We start from the raw sequence: 15,950 nt of genomic DNA, 5'->3' as shown, positions 1-15,950 counted from the left end.
CTTTTTTTTTTTAAGTTGGAAGTTCCGGCATCTCTGAGCCCTCATTCCAGTCTGGCAGTAACTGATTGGCACTGAGCTGCTGCTGCTTAATCCCTGGGCTGGATAATCTAGAAAATCCTTCTGGGAACAAAATTCTGAGTATCTCAAGAATATTGTAGTAAGTTTGTTTTTAAGTCTTTCATTCAAATAGAATTAACAAAATCAAATTCCTAAGTGTGACTCCCAGAACACGTCTCTGACGTTAAAGTGAAGTCCAGAATTGTGATGATTGAAAATGGCAGGGTGTTTCCTCTTGTTCCGAGCAGAATTACCTTGGCAACAACACATCACCAGTGGTGCAAAACTAGCCTGTTTCAACCAGGATTTAATTCCAACTCACATTCCCTATCAGTGGGTAAATGATCCAATGCTTGGTGAATTCTGCTTCACAATGATAGTAAGAACTGACATGAAAGGATAATAAAGCAAACTCACTATGAACACATGGCCACCACGGCCAGTTATCCCTATGGTAACTTTTCTGACGTCTCCCACTTAAAACCCAAAGGGTCAGAAGGATCTGTCTGTATTCACATACTAGAAATGAAGATGAAGCAAGCCCTTCTGCTTCATGGGATGTTTCTGTCCTCCCTGAGCTCGTTTAAGGACTCCTGCATTATCAGTGGACAAATGTGCCCTCCCAGTCCTGGGCAGCAGCCTGCTGGCCTGCAGTGGCCATGTGCTTGCAGAGGGAAAGGGGTGGTGACTCTTAGTGACACTCCATCACATCAAAGAGAGCTGAGGCACCAACTCCCTCTTGGTTCATCTGCTCCAGACCTTGAACTGCAGCCTCTGGAAGACCTCTTCCAGGACTGCACAGGTCTTACAGTTGAGCTTCTAAAACTCAATCCTAAAGCTCCACACATACCGCCCCTTGGAACAGAGGGAAGAGGTGGCTAGGAGTGGAGCAAGAAGAAGTGGGAGGTGGTGCTGACCAAGGTTGACCAGTGGTCCCAGGGCCATCTAGGTCTGCGGTTCCGAAAAAGTGGCTGGCCAGCACATGAAGCCTACATGCACAGTGCTTCACCCAGAAGCCAATAAACACACAACCTGACTGACCACAGTCCTGTCCAGCAGTGGCCCCTGCCCCCAGGCTGGCTAAGCCTAGGCAGATATCACTGCACAGTCTGGGCCACATCATCACAGACTGCTGCGTGCGTGTACCCTGATCACCATGACAGCATGGAGCATGACCTACCACAGCTGACCCACTTTCACTCTTCTCTTCTTCCTCCCTCTGTGCCGCTGCCACCAGCTGGTCATGCTCTGCTCACCCTTCATCCTGCTCTACAGGCTGGTGTTATGTGGCCTGCGCTACATGTGGGCAATGGACCTGCATCCCCAGCTGCCCGCCACCCTGGGTTCCATCAACCTGCACCACCTGGGGCAGCAGCACACCCTCTAGCCTGCCTGGACCTCAGTGCCACGTTTCTGTACACTTTGACCTTCTGACTGCTGCTACACCAGTTTGTCAAGGAGAAGCTGCTGAAGAAGGTGAAGGTCCCTGCTGCACTGATGGAGGCCACACAGATGCAGACACTGCTCTGGAGACTGGGGGAGCTGGTCACAGGTGTCCACACCAGCTTCTAGATCTATGTGCTGACATGTCCCTAGCAGTCGGCCTCACTGGCAGCCTCATCCTCTACAAGAATGTTGAGATGTTCCTCTTCCTGCTCAGCCTCACCCTCTTCCAGATCTACTACAGCCTGTGGAGGAAGCTGCCCAAGGTGTTCTGGTGGCTGGTGATGGCCTATACCACGCTGGTGCTCACTGCTACTATACCTTCCAGATCCAGCACTTCTCCATGTACTCGCACAATCTGATGTGCTTCACTGATGAGAACTGGGGGCCCTGGGCCTGGAGCAGGTCAGCCCAGCATCCTCATCCTGGGCACTTCCTACTCATCTGCATCCTGCAGATACACGACTTCCACCAGCTCTTCATACCTCACCAGCTTGGGGCACACGCCCCATCCCTGCACTTGCCCAATGCCACTTCCCACTCTGGGCTCCCCGGCAGTACTGTGGAGAGTAAAACCCACTGCTACAACAGCAGAAGGAGAAGGAGGAGGGCCCCAGAGATGACAGGCTGAGCACAGCTTGCCCATGACAGGTCACACAGGTCCCGAAAGCCACAGTCAACAAATTGGGCCCGGTGGCCAAGTGGCTGCTAGACCTGGCTCCTGGCCTCTAGGACATCTTCACTTCCACATGCAGGGTTTCATGCAGCATCTGTTGGAGCTGCACATCTTCAGAATAGAGGCTGTGTACATTATCTGGGTGCCCTCAAAGAGGGTGTGGGTAGCAAACCACCTGCTGGCCCTGCTGTGAACCTTCCCTCCACATTCCCCCCATGGCCTCTTGTCTGTCCACACTGTGGACCTGTATCACTGTGTGAAAGATGCTCTACCAGGTCAAGGTCGTCAGCCCCAGAGTACTCCAGCAACTCAATGAGCGTCTCCTAATAACACCAACCAGTAGAAGATAAACCAGTCCTTGCTGTAATAGAGTATCATCAACTGGTTTAGGGTATAGAAGAGCTTCTTGAACCTGGGCTACACTCAGAACCACCTACAGATCCTGCTGCTGCTGTTGTTCAAGGCCATGGTGTACCAGTGCCAAGAGCACCACTGCCCACCCAGGCCAGTACTGACAACACTGGCAGCAGCTGGAACAAGAGCCGTTCAGCTGTTTCAAGTTTTCCACAATTTGGGCTGGAGATCTTCTGATAGTCATGAACATGATTAAGCAGCACATGAACTTAATGATCATCCTACACAGCTGCTGGCTGGTGGCCATCCTCACCCACTGATGTTGCAGGCCATTCCTTACCTCTGGCCTATCTACTGCCTCTAGCACTCTTTTTGCTGTACCAGTACAAGCTGAGCCTGGGCATAGGGCTCTGCTTGGTGCATGGCCTGCCCTGTGCGTGGACTACCCTTGGCACGGGAACCAAACCATCCCCAGGAAGTCCACGCTCATCAAGTGGTTGTACCTGCCTGACTCCTTCAGGGCCCCCAACTCCACCAACCTCATCAGTAACTTCCTCTGCTCCTCAGAGACTTTCAGTGGTGGCAGGTGTTCTCTGCCAAGCATACCAAAGGGTGGCACTGTGTGGCTGGCATCAACACCAACTGTCTGGAGTCTGGGGAGCAGGAGAGCCCAACCCTGTGCCCAACTTCATCACTGCAGGTCCTACCTTAACATGCTGAAGATGGACATCATTCTCTGCCTCTTCTAAAAGGTGCCAGTGGTGGTATTCGTCAAAGGAGCTACCCACACCAGCATCTTCGGCTGGGTTTCTTGCTGGCCTGCTTCTACCTGCTGCTCTTTGGCACAACCCTGCTGCAGAAGCACACATGTACCCACCTCACACAGTGGGGCTGCTGCATTTTCCACAACATTACCGTCATCATCTCTAAAAACATGCTCCTGTCCTACATCTTCATAGAGTAAATGCAGAGCAACTTCTAATGAGCCATCCAGTTTGCAGCCTCATGTGCATAGTCAAAGGCTGCTATGACCTCAAGGAGATTCTAGACAAGGACCAGGACTGCCTGCTGCCGGATGAGGAGCCAACATCCTCCCAAATAGCGTCTGCTGCCCGTTTCTGCTGCTGCAACATGTGTCTTCCTCAGCTGTGGCTTCCTGCACATTGGAACCAAACTCGAGGCCTCTGACCTTCAGGTTTCCAGGTGCTTGGCCCTGTACAACGGTGTCAACCTCAAAAGCATCGGCCTCCCCCACAGAAGCAGAGAGGTCCCAGGCCGGCTGAAAACACAGATGGAGCTCATCTGCGCCAAGCAGGAGCAGCACAGGCAGGGCCTCCATCAACCCTTGGATCCCAGCCAGGAGCCAGGGCTCCAAAGCCCAAGGGGCTCCTCCCACTATAGAGACTGTGTTGGTGGTCCTGGCTAGACCACACCACAGTCATCCACTCCAGGGGATATCTCCTGTTCGAGTCCAACAGTGATGCTGAGGTGGAAGTCCAGCCTGAGGACCCCAGGCCGTCCACAGTGAGAGCCTTCCAGATGGCATGGCATACCATATAGCATGGATGAGCAACGCCCAGACGGTGCCAAGTCCGCAGCAGTGGCAGGAGCCAGGCTGAACCAGGAGGTGAAGCAGCGGAGGGCTGAGGCAACCAGGGTGGGGCTGATCACAGCCCTGTGACGCAGCAAGTATGGAGCCCCGTGCCACACACTCAATCCCCAGCTCCCACTGGGGCGGGCGCTTCACCTGCTGCACGCCAATCGCTGCCTCTCCCCTGGAAATCTCCTCCCAGTGGGAGGGGCACCAGAGCAGGGGGTGCTGGGTCCTCAGCGAAGTGAGGCAGTTCTGCTGGGTCCCGCCCAGGCCCTCCAAACGCAGAGCACAGCCTCCGGTGGCCTAGTACCAAGGAGTCAGGCGTGCAACCCCACGACACTAACAGCCTGTGGGCACCCGCTGACTCACCCTTAGCAGAAGTAGCCCAGAGATGGTCCCTGAGCCCAGTGGCCTTCAGGTGCTTCCCCAGCTTCAGTATTTCAGACTCCACCGGCAAGTGGTCGAGGTCCTTCTGCTGTGTCAGTGGGGGGAATGTGCATAGGCCAGTCACCCTGTCAGCTGCCTGGGGCCCCCACTAGCCATGAGTGACCTACTACTGTTAGAGCGCACCTTGCTCTGCCTCTTCTCCACGGGAGTGAGAACACTGCTCCGCCCAGTGCCAGACTGCCTTATTGTCCTGGGCAGCTCCGATGCAAAGATGCAGTGGGCAGAGGTGTTCTCACCCGGGTGGCTGGCCTTGCAGAGATCTTTGTGTCCTCCATGTGTTTGGAGGACATTGCTTCCTGGCACTCGGTGTTCTGCCGGACAGACTACCAATAAATATTTGGGTTTCTTTTGGGTGATGAAATGGTCTAAACTTAGAACATCAGGATGGTGGCATAACTTAACAAATACACTAAAAGATGGACGTGGTAGCAAATGCTTTTTTGAAAAAAATGTACTACAAATTCTCTAAAATTAAAGTTGTATAACCAATGCCCTCCGTAGTAGTCTGTGTCCAAATAAGGATTATCCTCTCAGAGGGCTGATACTCCTAAGAAAAAAGAGTGACGCCCATTAGGCCAGGTGTCTCATCCCCTCCACTCTGAACATCCCAGTCAGCCTCCAGGCTCAAAGAGATCAAAGAGACTGCCTCTCAAAGGAAGGCGTGGGGAAAGGGAGGGTGTGTACGAGACTCCTCTGACTCCAACTACGTTCAATACTCCGTTGGATGATCCCTCAGACACAGGTCAGCGTAATGTCATCTCAACCTTCGTTTCACGTACAGCTCAGGCTGGCTGGGAATATGGTTTTAGGCATTAGGCTTAAATTTCAGTTAAATCAGATATTCATTTCTTTAAAAGATGACTTAAACTTTAGCATACTTCTGTTTCAGTCCCCTTGATGCTATTGCTTCTTCTATTAAATTCCTAGGCCCATTCCAAAGGGAGGAAGGAGAGACCTGCATCCCCAAACACTTTCCATTGTTCAGCTCAGAAGACAAATCCTTTCCACTCCAATTCTAATGGTGGTCAGTGTTTTCAACGTGGAGCAGAGAGGTACCTCAAACATTGTTACCAACTTAGCAGTAGTTTGGGCACAGATGAAGTTGCTGTTAAAAGCAGGGTACCGTTGCCCTGACTGGTGCGCCTCACTGGGACGAGCGCCTTCTCGCAAACTGAGAGGTCACCTCTCTCCAGTCCGAACACAGGCCTGCCCTTTGGGCAAGGTCCCTGGTTGGGGGCGTGCAAGAGGCTCCTGATCCATGTTTCTCTGGCACATGGATGTTTCCTTCTCTTTCTCCCTCCTTTCCCCTCTCTCTAAAAAAATAAAATAAAATAAAATCTTTTTTTTAAAAAAGCAATGTTTCCTTTCATTCCTCCCTCACACACGGCCCGGTCACTTTGGTTTGTTACACTGTTTCACGTTATTAGAAAACCATGCCCCAGAGTATTGTGAAACTTAGTTTTCTCTCTCACTACATTCAATGTAATTTTCACATCAAGTAGTTTCTATAGACTGGACAGAGTTAGAGTTCAGCTTCTTCTAGCCAAAGTGTTTAAATTTGACTAGACAGCAGCAATTGCTTTTTAATCTAAGCAAACCGATCTGTCAAAGGCAATCAGCCCAGGGAGGTCACTCCAGGAGGATCCTAATAATCCGGATGAATCTCACTGCCCTATATGAAACTCAGCTGCTGAACTCTTGACATAGTGTGTCACAAGTACTTAGAGGAATAAGTACATACAGCTGAACTCTGTGTCGACACACAAACTCTAGCCTCTTGTGCTTAGGTTAATGATCACTGCATTTGGTCTGGTGGAAGAAGCACACTGTTGTGTGTGGTAGTGTCAATCCATGTTTAACGATGTTACATCAACTGGGCTTCATGTCACATAACCCGCTGTCCTCGCAAGCATTTATCAACAAATCAAGTGTACCTTCTAATGTAAATGAGGGTTTGTTGTTTTTTAATCACATCCTGTCTTTCAAACAAGCATCCCCAAACTCTTAGTAATGCCAACCTGGGGCTCTCTAGTTAGCCAGATCTCTAAGTCCCTTATCTTGCTTCATTATTGCCGCAACACTGAGAGGTCAGTAGAGGCTGAAGCATCATTTACAGCATTAGTAAATCCCAGAACAGAGACTCACCAGCAGATTTGAGGGTTTCAGATTTTTCAGGTCTTCCCAGTGCTGTAAATCTTGTTATTGAAGCTTATTGCTCTTGTGTGAAGATTCCAAGGGCCAGTGCAGTAGCAGGCGATAGCAGTGTTGTGTGTCCAGTCCCTGAGGAAGGCGGCCCTGTCAGACAAGCCCCCACAGAGAGCCCTGCCACTCTTCAACCCTCTATTTAGGTGAGGAAACAGAGAGCAGGTAGGGAGCCAGCAACGATGGGCAGGGTGTGTGGAGTGCAGGGCTGAAAATTCTCCCTAAGCCATGGGACAAGTGTTCTTTGAGAAGGACTTCCTCCTATTAACAGCTGGGAGAGAGCTGTAAAGAAATAATAGCACACACTCAATTCCATTGGTGGGCAATGGAAGGAGTAGATTGTAAGGAGAAGGTAAGTTTGAAAGAATAGTAATAACAGTAATGATAATAGCTATTGTATATGAAGCACTTAATATTTTCCACCATTCTAAGTGCTTTATGTGTAGTAACTTATGAAATTCTCATCACGACCCTGTGAGACAGGCACCGTGGTTCTGATGAGAGAACAAGGGGTTTGATGAGCTCGTCTGTGACCCTACAGCTAGTGAATGTCGGGCCGAGATTCCAACCTCAGCAAACTGATTCTCCACTGTGCGCTCTGACTACTGGACGACAATGATAAATTTGGAATTTCCTGAATTACTAGAAATTCTATTAGCTCTTTCTGACTTAAAAACAACAATGAATATATCCATTCTAGGCAGTATTACAGCCTGAATAGTTGGATTGACCCTCCCATTGAAAACCCCCCAAGTTGATGTCTAAAATTAAAAGAAAGAAAACTTTTTAAAACATGCTAATAAGCTGACAAGTAGGAAAGGAAAGCTGATGTACCTAAAATTACATGAAAAAATGGCCTCAAGTCCAGGGCTTGCCCGAGGTGAGAGTCTAACTGGAGACCTCATGACCCATAGATCCACTTTGTACATCAGAGATAAGAAAAACTAATTTCTCACCTAAGGATTCAAAACCACAAAAGGGACCTTCATTTGGGTTTCTAGTACAAATTCACAGCCTAGGGAGGTACCAAAGAAACTGTCAGTTAAGAACATGGTAAGTGATTCCGAGTTGGTAGTATGCTTAGATGCCTGCCAGAATCAGAGGCAACCCCACCCTAAAGGGGCTAAAACCTTAAAATCAATTCTCCAAGAATTCCCACAGATAAACTATCAATGGATAAAAAGTCAGTGTAAAATGTCACAAAACACATAAACAAATCACCATTTGTGCTTGAGTGTAGAATACAGAGCCAGTAGAAACTATAGTCATGAGAATCAGACCACAAGACACCAGACAGTGCATCTATGCAATAGAGAGTGATGGGTGTCATCTGGTAGTGTTTTCTTCAGCTGTAGCACTTGTTTCTTGCTCTCTGGACCTGGGCTTCTCTGATGTCAGGATGCCTTCAGAAACGAGGTAGGTACTCAGCATGCATACCTGGAAGTACAGGGAAATTGCCATCCCTAGGGCAGCTACACCTTTGACTGATAGTGTAATTATTAATGCCCTCCTCTTCCTCTCTTTTGGTGGACAGTTCTGAAATACCACCTCTTCTAAAGTTCCTAATGGAATTGAGTCCAAGTTGCTCACAGTGGAGAACCACCCACAGGGCACCCTTGCATTGTCTCTCCCTCTCTCCTTATCCCACTTTCTGCAATCTTCCACTCCTGTTCACTGGGTCCAGCTCCCACAGTAAACTACTTGCCAGAGAATTTAAAATATAAATAAGAAATAAAAGATTAAAACATGAAAGAAATATTTGGGCAAAGGAACCAAACAGAACTTCTAGGAAAAAAATTTTTAATTTAAAATTCAAAAGATGATACGGCATAAGAAAGAATAAACTAGAAAGTATATCAGAGTATTTTGCATAATGTAGAACAAAGACACAAGATTGAGGAAAATATGGAAGAGATTGTAGAGTGAAAATATCTAAAAAAAGTCAAGTTGGAATTCCTAAGGACAGAAGAAAGGAAATTTGGAAAGACAATATTCAAAAAAATAATTGTTGAATTTTCTAGGTTAAATAATTTAAATCCTCAAATTTAGAAAGTGCTAAATTGTGAAAGATGAGTAGATAGAAAAAATGGACCAATAAAAACCATAATTTAATGTTTAAATAAATATTAATACACGAAAATACATACAAAATATTATTACATAAATCTCAATGAAAAAATAAGCCTGTTTAAAAGTGAAGATTATCAGATTGGATAAAAATAAATAAAATCCACTTACAAGTTGCTTTAGAAAGAAGCCTATGACATAATGATAAATAGTGAAATTAGATGTATGAAAAATATATATACAGTACAAGTAACCAAAAGAAAGCTAATCTTACTATATTAGCATAGACTTTAAGGCAAAAGGCACTGAGACAAGCTACATAATGAGAAAAATTTAATTCACCAGATATAAAAATTCTAAACTAAATTCTAAATAATATAACTTAAAACTATGTAAAGCAAATCTTTTAAAAGAATTACAAGAAGAAATACATACACATACCAGAGGAGATGAAGATTTTTAACACACCATAGTGGTTGATAGCTCCAAACTCAAGCAGAAAAATATCAGTAAGGATATAAAATATTTGAACAACACAGTTAATAAGCTTTACGTAGTATATATATATGTACATATATACATATGTATATACATATATGTATGTATACATATATATATACATATACTAGTGTGTATATATATATATATATACACTGTACACAAGAAGTGGAGAAGTATGTCAAGCAAAGGCAGTAATTTATAAAAACTGAATACATTCTGGGCCATAAAACAAGATTACCTAATTTTAAATTATTGATATCATACAGATTATGTTCTTTGCCACAATGCACTTCATTGAAGAATAAAGCACAAATGGCCAAAAAATTATAAAAATGATGCCTGACTTTTTAGTAATAAAGAAAACAAAAATCAGAATCACACTGAGATACAATTTAACACAAACTATATTGGTGAGATTTTTGAAATCTGACAGTCTTAAGTGTTGACAAGAATCTAGAGTGACTACATTTCTTATGGTCCCACTGCCTGAGGGAATACTAATCAGTATCTCCACTTTGGAAGACAATCAGGATCATCTAGTAGAGTTGGAGATGTGCATTCCCTATGACCCAGCAACTGCACTGGGGAAATTTTGGCACATGTGAAGATGAATGAGAATATTCATAGCAACACTGCTTTAATGAGAAAAACTGGAAACAATCCAAATGTCTACCCTAAACGAAGCCACAGTAGACAAATAATAAAGTTCCCCTATGGACCTGTGTCAAATTCCTCTGAGAAGTATGAAGCAGGGGCTGACTGGGTCATAGGTACACATTTAATTTTCCTAACATTTCCCAGAATTCTTTCCAGGATAACTCTACCAGTTAGAAAGGCTCAAGAGTTCTCACATCCTAACTGAAATGTGGTATTTTCTGATTTTAATATTTGCTGTTCTGATGTGGACTGAATTTTTTGTTGTTGTTGTATCTATCTTCATATACTTTTTAGCCAAACAGATTAACCTAACCATATCCTTTGCCCATTTTCTCACTGGGATTCCTGTCTTTTTCTTGCTGAAATGCAGGCTTTGTTTTGTATATTCTATGTCAATCCCTGGTTAGGCATTTTGGATGCCTTTTCCTAACCTGTAATCTGTCTGTTAGCTTCCTCTATGTTGTCCTTCCAATCAAAGAACCTCTTGTAGTAAGCAATTTTTCACCTTAAAGTTTGTGCTTTTTGGATCCTATTCAAGTTTTCCCTCACTCTCAGGCTATTATGTCCTTTAAATAGTTTTTTAAAAAGATTTTATTTATTTATTTTTAGAAAGAGGGGAAGAGAAGGAGAAAGAGAGTTAGAGAAACATCAGTGTGTGGTTGCCTCTCATGTGGCCCCCACTGGGGACCTGGCATGCAACCCAGGCATGTGCCCTGACTGGGAATCGAGATAGCAACCCTTTGGTTCACAGCCTGTGCTCAGTCCACTGAGCTACACCAGCCAGAGCCCTTTAAATAGTTTTAACGTTTCATCTGTAAATGTTGTTTTGTTACCGAACAAGAGGAGGTCCGAGGGAGGGGCAATACAATATTTGGCCCATCCAGGGATGCCCAAAACTGCTATACAACAGGGGCCCCTCCCGAAAACGAAATACTAATATCTACTGGGCCCTTCTGTCCACCGCCAATTGGAAAGACATCTCTTAATGCCAGAGATTTGTGAAAAGGAAACAAAATGTTTATTTAATGCTATTCAGGCCTAATGCCTCCACTAAAATATCAAAGTCCTTTAGGGTAAACACGTACACCCACACAGCGCTCCCTTCTCCCACTGTCCCAACTCCGGGTACCGTAAATCAGGAAAAGAGCACACGTCTGTGTTGCAGGCCACTGGCACCGTTAGCTGTGTCACTGTGCAGGATCTCGAGTTAATCTAAAGTACTGTGGTACCCTCTCATGGTCCACTGGCAAGAGTCCTTTGTACCCAGTTCCAGTCAAGGTCTCTCTTGCTTTTTCAGGCCCCGGAGCCAAATGGGGCACCCCAAAGCTGCATGGGCCTCTTCTACCAAAGCTGCAGGAGTCCGCACTCTACCAAAAGCATGTGGCTTTCTTCTTCACCTGGCTGCAGGGATCTCCATTCTGGCAAAGCTGCGTGGTTCTTCCCTTTCACCTGGGAAAGAGGGGGTCCGCACCCTGCCAAAACCACGTGGCTCCCTCTCCCAGGCCTTCTCACTCAGGAGCGCAGCCCCTAGTTACATCCTCCTGAGTCCCAGTCTTTCTCACTCCGGAGAGCAGCCCCTAGTTCCCATCTTGAGTCCTCCTAGTTCCATCCTCAGTCCCTGTTAGTTCCATCTTCAGTCCCTAAGCCCTTCTCACTCAGGAGTCCAGACTTTAGTTACATTCTGAGTCCAAGCCTTTCTCACTCGGGAGAGCAGCCCTTAGTTCCCATCTTGAGTCCCCCAAGTTCCATCCTCAGTCCCCGCTAGTTCCATCTTGAGTCCCTGCTAGTTCCTTCTCTCTGGCCCCAAACTTGGCCACTCCTATTTAACATATCTATGAAACCAGTTAAAGGTTATAGATATGTTAAATAACCATTCCTCCAGAGGTTAGCTCCAAAACTGTTGCTATGCAAAATAGCTCTCAATGGCCTGGCTCCATTCATCCCTTCCCCCTGGGGGGGGGGCGCGGTGAGGACATCTTATATGTCTCTCCAATATTTCTATACACTTTGAATTCTGGACACCTTTCTAAATCTTTTTTTGGCCCCCCCCTGGCTGCACCCTGTATCAGTTTTACAGTCTTTTGAGAGATTATGGCTTAGATACTTTATAGCTTTAGCAGCTATCATAGATAGTATCTGATGTCCAATTAAATTTTTGCTTGGTTAATACCAATAAAGAAAAATGCTATCATTCTTATCTCCCTATTAGTTCTAATGGTTGTTCTGTTCAATCCACTCATCTCTTATTTACATAATCATAATATCTGCAAATATTTGCAATTTTCTTTCTTTCTTTCCAATCCCAGTAAGTCTTCTTTTCCTTCTGCCACAGCCTTGGCCAAACCTTCAGTAACTGAGTTTTCTTGTCTTGGGGCAGATCTGACAGAGAATGCAAGTTTCCCCATGAACACGGTATTTGCTGTAGAATTATTGGTGTATTGTTTTTTATCAAATCAAGGAAGCTCTTTAAAATTTTGAATTTTATGACAGTTTTTATCATCAATAGGAGTTGAATTTTATCAGGCTTTTATTTCTACCTTCATTGATGTAATCATGATTTTTTCTTCTTATTCCAATAATGTTCTGTCCTCCAGAACTGTTAAGGTAAAAAGTGTGTGTGGTTTTAAGCCATTAAGTTTGTGATAATTTGTTACACCAGCAAAAGAAGAAACTAACACAGTAGGTAATTCTAATAATTTTACATCTTCTTTACAAATGGTAGCATGCAGAGGTTAAGAAACTTGTCCAAGGTCACGCAGCGGAGGAGTCTGGCTCCTGGCTACAAACCTGTGTGTGGTTTCCAGATCTCTTCATAGGCACCTGCCAAAGCTGTACCAGCTCACATGCCCAAGACGCCATTCACAGGCCACACACTGCAGCCTCCAAAGCAGTTGCAGTCAACAGCTCGGGCCTCCCTGGCCAGTTATGCTTTTTGAATATGTGCATTCCCAGCCCCGATGCCTTCATCCCTTGGTCTCTTTAGGTGAGGCCTTGGGCAGAGATCTTCAAGCACCTCTGCTGAGACCTCCTCCTGAGGTTGTTATAGGAAAACGAAGCAACCAGACACCGAGGGATTCTGGAGTATGAGGTTTATTGTTTAACGTGCATGGGCGCAGAGGAGTAAGTCTCCAAATTCTGAGCCCCGAACAAAGGATTCTTGGGGTTTATATAGTCTACGGGTCTTCCTGTCCACGTGACAAAAGTGGGATACAGAAGCAGAATGTACTAATTGTTCTATCAGCGGGGGTGCTAGTCCCAATCCTACTGACTATCTGGCTACTTGCTTTCCCAGCGGGGGTGCTAGTTCCAGCCCTATCCGGCTATTTGCTTTCTCAGTTCCTCCATGGCGCCTGGGGTCTTTGTTCACGAACAAAGGTTTTCCAAAGCTTCCCACATTAAGGGGAGGAGGGGGAAACCTTGAAAATGCTTTGTCCCACTCTGACTTTTCCAATACTTTCCCATTCCTAACCCAACTCCTTTACCCTCCCCCACAATTGTGAAGGTCCTAGAAGCGCTGGAGCCTTTAGTTGGCGGCTTCCTCAACACTGAGACAATCCCCAGGTCTCTGCTGATATACCTGACCCTGGATCAGTGCACCCTTCCATGGGAAAATGGAACCAGAGTAGTTGGTACTCTCTCCAATTTTAGACTACTCACTTATACCATCACCACAGGTGATTAAAGGCTCCTTTCATTTTTGGCTTGTTGCATTAATCAACTACTCCAACACCTGACACACGTGATAGCTCAACTCATTTTGTCCCAGCTCAGCTGAGCTCCTGACAGCTAACAGTGGAAAAGCTGGGATGCAAACCTAGGCAGGCTAACTCTAAACCTGCACTCCAGCCAGGATGCTCTCCTGCCTTCTTTTGTGGTACACCACGGTAGTCCAAGGACAGTGACTGGGTCAGGGCAGCAGAAGCTGATGAAGATATTATTAGGTAAACTCAGCAGGAGCCTGGATGTAGAAAATGAGAGAATGGAAGAATAAAGGATGCCTTTTGGTCTGTATCTTAGAAGGACAAGGCAGATGGTGGTCCTCACTTACTGAGACAGGAAACTGGGATGGGGAGACAGGTGGCAGAAAGACCATGGGAAACAAGAGACCCTCTCTGGACACGTGTACGGTTTGAGATTCTCAATAACCATCCAAACCACCTAGAGAATTTTGGAATATGAGTGAGAATATTCATTTTACTTTTTTCTGTATTCCTAGATATTAGGAAAAGAGAAATACTATATAATACTGGACAAACACCACTTAAGCACTTCTACCCACTCTTACAATAGCTTTTCAAAAAGAATCACATATTGCCACTCTTCTGAGAAAAAATGGAGAGCTTCCATCAAATACAGCTGGCATGTGATAGTTTCCAGATGGAAACTGGAGCAGAGAAGCACATTTCACATGAAAAAAAAATCATGACTACTGATTTATACTGATACACTTAAGTTGTGAAAATAACCAATTAGAATTCTCAAGGAATGACCAGAACCTAGGAATAAGCAAGCTAGTAATTCAGTCATTTCTAGCCTTTTCATTTATTTGTTCAATCAACAGGTTGGCCAACTTATTAGTTTTGAAATTTAGAAGACAATTTAATAATTCAATTAGGTCAAATATTAGAAGCTGCATTGGACACACAGTTTCTATCAAAACCTTCTTCCTCATATGCTAATGCATTTCTATAGTTGGTTTTCATACTTAATCATTTGCTACACTGCACAATTTTAAAACCTGCTTCAAATATGCCTTCCATTTAACTAACTGAATTTTCTTTCCTTTGCAGGTTAAGGACTGGGTCACAGTCCCTAAACCCATGTTGAATACATAAAAGGCATTTGAGGGAATTTGTTGAACTGATTTGAAGTTTTCTCCAGTAACTGTATATCTAGCACACATAGGACTACTTCCCCTCCATTGCACTGAGACTTGATTCACTCACAGAAGTGTGCTATAATAGTCATGTTGTTTATGGTTTTAATGATTTTGCAACTTTGATGCACAACATATTTCCAAGCAAGCACCAAGCATGCTTAAAATTGAACATTTTTATAAAGATAATAAAAGTTAATGACTATCCATGATCTATGATCTGACAATACATCTGTTCTTTTTCATTTTGAGATGGTAAAATACCTACCCTAGCTTACTGTTGCACAGTGGGAATGAGAAATACAGTCCAATTAATCACTCTTAACTATCAGTTTATTTAGTTATAGGTTCCCAAAAGGCTTATCTTACATGACTGTTAATAGGCTGCAGGTGTTTTTCTGAGAGTCTTTTTATAATGCAGTTATGTCATAAAGAGGCAGCATGGAGTAAAAGAAAACCCAGTGGACTAAGACCAGAAAATCTAGGTTCTAAATTCTGGTTTGGTTAAGGAGCCCTGAACCTTAGGGAAGGTATCACCTCACTGGTCTCCAGTCTTCTGACCTGTAAAATGAAAGGACTGATCACAAATTAAATGCATAAATATGTGCCACACTGCAGCAGAACAACAGGCAGAACCATAGCCCAGGACCCAGGAATTTCACAAAGGACATTTTAACAGAAATCTGGTCACATTAAATTAACTCAAACCAAACTGTAAAATTGGGATTTGTTACTATTGTTAACCTTAAATGTAAATTTTGTTGACTAACTGTGGAAGTGCACAAGAGCAGAGAAGCACATTTCACATGAAAAAAAAAATCATGACTACTGATTTATACTGATACACTTCAGTTGTGAAAATAACCAAAACTTCCATAGTAGCTAAACCCCCGCTCATAGACATAGCTGTTATACTAGCATTGTCCAAAGGACAAAAGACTGCACTCCAAAAGCTTGTATGTCCATTTTGGGGAAACTTTATGAATGGAGTCAGTGTCTTTCTAGTTTCACCACAAGCGCATAAGCAACCTTTGATGTAGCTAAACTACGTAACATACATGTTTGAGTTCTGGGTT

At 44.6% G+C, this 15,950-nt stretch overlaps 1 pseudogene; it reads left to right on the top strand.

Moving 5' to 3' along the window:
- Positions 1–483: 483 nt before the first annotated feature.
- LOC119059397 (piezo-type mechanosensitive ion channel component 1-like) lies at positions 484–4,149 on the top strand (annotated as a pseudogene).
- Positions 4,150–15,950: the final 11,801 nt, after the last annotated feature.

Source organism: Artibeus jamaicensis, unplaced genomic scaffold, assembly GCF_021234435.1.
Source record: "Artibeus jamaicensis isolate MK-2021 breed Jamaican fruit bat unplaced genomic scaffold, CSHL_Jam_final contig_387, whole genome shotgun sequence".
Classification (NCBI taxonomy): Eukaryota; Metazoa; Chordata; class Mammalia; order Chiroptera; family Phyllostomidae; genus Artibeus; species Artibeus jamaicensis.
The sequence above is the reverse complement of the archived record's forward strand: the minus strand, read 5'-3'. Positions and strand labels throughout refer to the sequence as shown.